The sequence below is a fragment of the Stylophora pistillata genome, chromosome 1 (assembly GCF_964205215.1).
Source record: "Stylophora pistillata chromosome 1, jaStyPist1.2, whole genome shotgun sequence".
NCBI classification, from domain to species: Eukaryota; Metazoa; Cnidaria; class Anthozoa; order Scleractinia; family Pocilloporidae; genus Stylophora; species Stylophora pistillata.
Genome location: NC_142519.1, coordinates 27,178,114 through 27,184,296, shown reverse-complemented (window position 1 = coordinate 27,184,296; position 6,183 = coordinate 27,178,114).

Below are 6,183 nucleotides of genomic sequence, written 5' to 3'. Positions count from 1 at the left end.
AAAGTTGTGGGACAAGATGGCAGCATGCCGCACGCTTCCTTCTGATTGGTTGATTCTGCGTTGCTGATTGACAGGTCGGAACTATGAATTGATGGTGCGAAAAACATCAGTGACGACATCCTGGTCTTGGGCAAGTCACATGAAGAACATGATCAGAACCTAAGGGCTGTCTTCCAGCATTTAAAAGAGAAAGGCCTGACCCTCAACAAGAGCAAGTGTGAGTGCAGCAAAGACAAGTTGGAATTCTTTGGGTACTTGTTCTCTAAAGATGGAAGAGCACCAGACCCAAAGAAAGTTGAACAAGTGGTCAATCTTTCGACACCATCCACAGCATCAGAGGTTCGCAGCCTGCTGGGGATGACAAATTACTGTTCAAGATTCATCCCAGATTACGCCACTAAAACTGAGCCCCTACGCAAGCTGACCCACAAGGACCAACCGTGGTGTTGGACAACAGAGCACGACTGGGCCATTAACCAGCTGAGAGAAGCACTATCCAGCGCACCTGTCACTGCCTATTTCGATCCGGAAAAGGAAACAGAAATCTCGGTTGATGCAAGTCCAGTGGGCTTAGCTGCCATTCTCTCACAAGTCGACCAGAAGACCAAGGAAAGACATGTGGTCACCTATGCAAGTCGTTCCCTTACAGCAACCAAACAGCAGTACAGCCAAACAGAACAGGAGGCCCTTGCCATTGTTTGGGCTTGTGAGCACTTACACTTGTATGTCTATGGGAAGCCTATTACAGTCTACACAGACCACAAACCCCTGGTGACCATCTATGGCAATCCAAGTTCTAAGCCTCCCACCCAAATTGAAAGATGGGCACTAAGACTTCAGCCATATCAGATCACAGTCAAGTATAGTAAGGTGAAACAAACCCAGCAGACTACTTGTCACGGCACCCAGCAAAGAATGCAACCCAAACGACCCATCAGCAGAAGATAGCAGAGGAGTACATCAATTACCTAGCGACTACTTCGACTCCGAAAGCTCTGAAGACACAAGACATCGAAGCAGCTACTCAAGCCAATGCCACCCTTCAAGGCATAGCCGAGGCTATCGTGAAAGGCAACTGGCACCTTGTAGTCAAACGCCCTGGTGTCAACACTACCGAGTTTCGACTCCTAGAAAGAGTGAAGGACGAGCTAGCGGTAAGTGCATCAGGCAACCTCATCCTGCGTGGAACCCGCATAGTTATCCCAAAGAGTTTACAGGAACACGTGGTTAACCCAGCGCATGAAGGCCATCAAGGGCTCGTGAAAACCAAGTCTCTATTGCGCGAGAAAGTCTGGTTCCCGAACATCAACAAACTGGTGGAAAGCAAGGTTAGGTCATGCAGCGCATGCCTGATCACTACTCCTGAATGCAAGAGAGAACCCCTACAGATATCACCACTCCCAGCAGCTCCATGGAAAGAACTCAGTGCGGACTTTGCTAACCTTCCGAATCAAGAGTACCTACTTATGATTATGGACGACTACTCCAGATACCCAGTGGTAGAGATAGTAAAATCGACCTCAGCAGCAATGGTAATACCTAAGCTAGACAAAGTCTTCTCAGAATTTGAGTTCCAGACGTAGTCAAGTCCGACAACTGTCCCCCGTTCAACAGCAAGGAATTCGCGTCATTTGCAGATGACCTTGGATTCAAGCATCGAAAAGTCACTCCAAAATGGGCCAGAGCAAATGGAGAAGTTGAACGAATAGTGCGCACCGTAAAGAAAGTCATCAAGACTAAAATTGAATACCACAAGTGATTACAACAATTTCTATTTTTAAAATTATTTACAAAAAGTATTATTAGCCAGGACTTAAAAGAACATTTTTTGACATTCAATTGAAATGACAATGTATATTTCATAGATTTTAGAGTCTTGTCAAATATGGGATTAGTACTGAACATGTAAATATTATTGTTATGTTATACTGGTCACTATATATATATTACCTTGTAAAACTTTCACCTTCTAGACAGTACAGTGCATTCAGTTTATCACTGTAACACTTTGTTCAAAAATTATACAAAATGGCACTAATTAACACAGAAATTTGCACTTTTGTTGTTAGCAAAGTGTATGTCAGATATAATGACTACATATGTATTCTATATTTAAATACTCTTGTCATTAAAAAAGAATTTCTATTGGAATGGAACAATTGACCCAGACAAGTTTGTCAGTGCACAACAAATAATAGCTATTTTGTCTATTGGTGCAACGTCATCTCCTTTTCGTGACGTGACCAACTGTACAGGTAGTATCCCTTGCATAATGTTGTATTTCCCTTTGACCAGACCGATCACCCGCTCAAAATATATGTGTACATTTGCAATTTTTCTTGTGTCCTCAACCTCGACAGCAGACAATTGATTTTTTCCTTTTGTGAAGGCTAGAATGTGTAGTTTGGCTTCATGAAAGCCAACACTATCTTCTATGTCAAAGCCCCTGTCAGCTAGTACAATATCACCAGGTAAAAGCTTTCGTAGTATTCTTGAGTGCTCTGTCAGGTGTTTGTCTGAAATTCTGCCTCTCCATGCTTTGGATATGAAGGAGATAGTACCCTGAGGGGTTATGCCTATTAAAAACTTTATGGTATTGTGATGCTTATAGTTGGACCAAGTCATTGCCCTTGCTATTAGACTACTTGGCCTTTCTATAAATATCTCAAAACAATCTATAATAACAGAAACTTTCTTGCCAAAATTTTTTTGAAATACTCTAGGCATAGTTGCTTGCAGTTCTTCACGCTCTGGCCAATATATAAGAAATTTCAATCTAATACTTAGTGCATGGATCCATCGATCAAATATTCTTGATGTGGTTGCTACTGAAATATCAAATCTGTAAGTCAAGTCTTGAGGTGTGAGATTAAGTTTCAACCTTAAGAGAACTAGAATAAACTCACTAAATGATTCAAGACCATTCTGAAAGTTTCTCTTGATACAATGAGAGGTAAGATTAAATACACTCATCAGGGTTTTGTAGTTTGGCAGGCCAGTGTAGAATTTAGTTTTTTCATCATTGTTCTTAAATGTTTGCTCTGAAAATCGAGCAGATAAGAGTTGACTCTTTAAATTGGATAGTTCTTCTATCAAGTGTTGTAGGTAGTTTTTTTTTCATTTTCCATTTGGGTAAGGTCTATGTCTGTTTGGCATTCCTGGTCTCTAGTAGTAGCTTGTCCTGCCTGGCAATTGTTGTCACTTAGAGTACTTGAATCACGCACTGTAGATTAAAACATTCGAAATAATAACACCACAAGATAAGCTTTTGTAGGAAATATATCAGAACACAAACATAGAATGCAGAAATAATAGAAATTAACTCACTAATAGTTGGTTCAGAAACTTTGAAGTCTTGAACTATTGTTGGTTCAGTCTCTACTTGTGGGCTTTTGACACTTTCAACAACTGTTTCAGCAATTTCAGCCTCCATATCTGCTATTTCTTGTCTACGTCTTTTTCTGCTTTTTACGCGAGCATTGCGTTCAACTGCTATTGAAGAATTGCATATATCACCATGGCCTAATTTAAGAGTTGGTGCCCAGTCAGGATCTGTGGTATCCCAAACACTAGAAAGCGAACCTAAAATGCAATGATAACACGTGCAATCAACTTGAGGTCCGTAAAAATCTTTGCCTAAATCGTATCGCGTGCATTTTCCTAAACCATGAATCTATTCCTTATTTTTTTACTCACCGTTAACAAAATGCTCGCTACAACCACGCGTATTTTCAGCCTTCTTGTCATCTAAATCCTTTCTCTGAATGTTTGCCAACCACTGTCGTCGACGATCTTCACAAAGCTTGCGTAGTTTATCTCCTCTGTTCTTTCTTATTGCGGGGAAGCGAAAATATTGTATACAAGAATCCCCTTTCGTTTTGATACTTTTATTACTGCAGTCTTTGAAAGCACAAATATAGCCCATGGCCGAATAAAACAACAAGAAAAACTCAACAACTGTGACGAAAAGTCTTTGCTTCGCTTTGTTTGCATCCGGCTTTGTTTGCATCCGGCACTGGTCCACCAGCAATGGCCAACTTCCGGTTTTCAGAGATCGCATAATTAGGTGTGACGTCACGTGCAAACGAAGAGTTGAGACCCTCTGCCGACGAACGCGTTCGTGATGTACTGTCCACTGAGAAGTTTAATATAATCACCCCATCTGATGTCTGAAAACTTATTGAGTCCACACCCAAAAAACCATGTTTGCTAGATCCTATACCAACAACACTTGTTATTGGCTGCGTCGATGTTTTGTTATCAGTGATAACTAAGATTATAATCTTATCGCTCCATACAGGTGTCGGTGTTGTAGAAAATTGCTGGTCATCAACCCTGACAAAACAAAACTCCAGTATGTGGTCGTCCTTAACTCATGAGGATTCTACCTGTCACCCTTCTAAGTACCACAATACTGACAACTGAAATTAAGCTTGTGGAAGTAACAAAGGAGCTTGGAGTGTATGAGGAGTAATCCCCACCATAACTGTCTTTTCATTTTATGGCACTGTTTTCCTGTTTATTGTAGCACGTTTCTTTTCCGTGAAAGGCATATTCCACAGTTTTGCACAAGTACATTTTGTACAATTACATTAACTACAACTTAAAGCGCTAACAAATACAGTTGTGATCAATTTAGAATAAATTGCCACTCTTGTAGAATAGGGAGGCTTAATTTTTGCGGAATTCGACTTCGTGAATTTGTCACAATTGAATCTTGAATTTCGCGAAATTCAACTCCCTGGGCTGTGTTGTCAGCGGTTTTACTTCAAATACAAGAAGGGGGCGGTCACTCAGCTTGGTGCGTGAACAGGAAGGTTAATAACTGGATGGCTGGACGTTTTTTAGTTTTGGTTTTGCGAGATGTCTTTGAACGGTAACACTGACAAGGTTGTTAGCCTTCTGAGAGAAGCAGCTAGTTTCCTCGGTGGAGATTGAGAGTCTGACCACACAGCTGTTTCAACTGCAGGAAGAGTTGTTACAGGGACTGAAACAGTGGTAACGAACTCAGTATCCAGTTCGAGTCATGACCAAAACCGGGTGCTTGAAAATTTCAGGTCACTGTTTTCTGGCCACCGAACAACTAAACATGTTACCTCAACCTTTCCCAAAAGGTCAGAGTCGAAATCTTTTCCTCCAGGGAAAAGAAGCCGGTCGACGTTCTATGAGAAATTGTAATTGTTCTTGAGGAACATTTAACTTTGGCCGTCCAGGCTGACCAATAAAAGTACAACCTGCCTGAGATGCACCTCTACTATGGTCAGCGTTGATAACCGCTTCTCTCGCTTCACAAATGAGGTGGATTATGCGTGCGTTTATCGCTCCTGTACCTTCAGTGTCCAAGTATCTCGCAAGCACATAAGACCCAATCTAATTGGAAAATTGCATAATCTAAGGTATTGCAGTCGTGGTTACCACTCTCTAAAATCTTACATTATCAATGTGAATACGGAGACATTCCCTGACTTTGCACAGGGTGGCCATGTTTTATGCTGAGTGACCGCCCCCTTCTTGTATTTGAAGTAAAACCGCTAACAACGCAGCCCAGGGAGTTGAATTTCGTGAAATTCAAGAGATTCAATTCTGACAAATTCACGAAGCCACATTCTGCAAAAAGTAAGCCTCCCTATTCTACGAGAGTGGCAATTTATTCTAAATTGATCACAACTGTATTTGTTAGCACTTTAAGGTGTAGTTAATGTAATTGTACAAAATGTACTTGTGCAAAACTGTGGAATATGCCTTTCACAGAAAAGAGACGTCTACAGTGAAATGAAACGTGCTACAATAAACTGGAAAACAGTGCCATAAAATGAAGGGACAGTTATGGCGGGGATTACCCCTCATATGAGTGCACATCGATTGTTATCTCAACTTTAATGAGCATATCACTAAAACTGCCTCTGACTGCATGTTTAAACTAACAAGGGTCGATAGGATAAAGTACCTTTTGGATCAAAAGTACTCTGATGTATCTCATAAATGCTTTTGTCTTTTGAAAATTGCTTTACTGTTTGACAGTTTGGAGTAACACCAGCAAAGAGAATATTATTAAAGGTCAGTTAATCCAGAACTACGCCTGCATGATCATAACTGGCTTTAAAAAGCACGATCATATTTCAGAAAACCTGAAGTCCCTTAAATGGCTTAATGTGAAGGAAAAACTGCTCTTTTATGACTTTG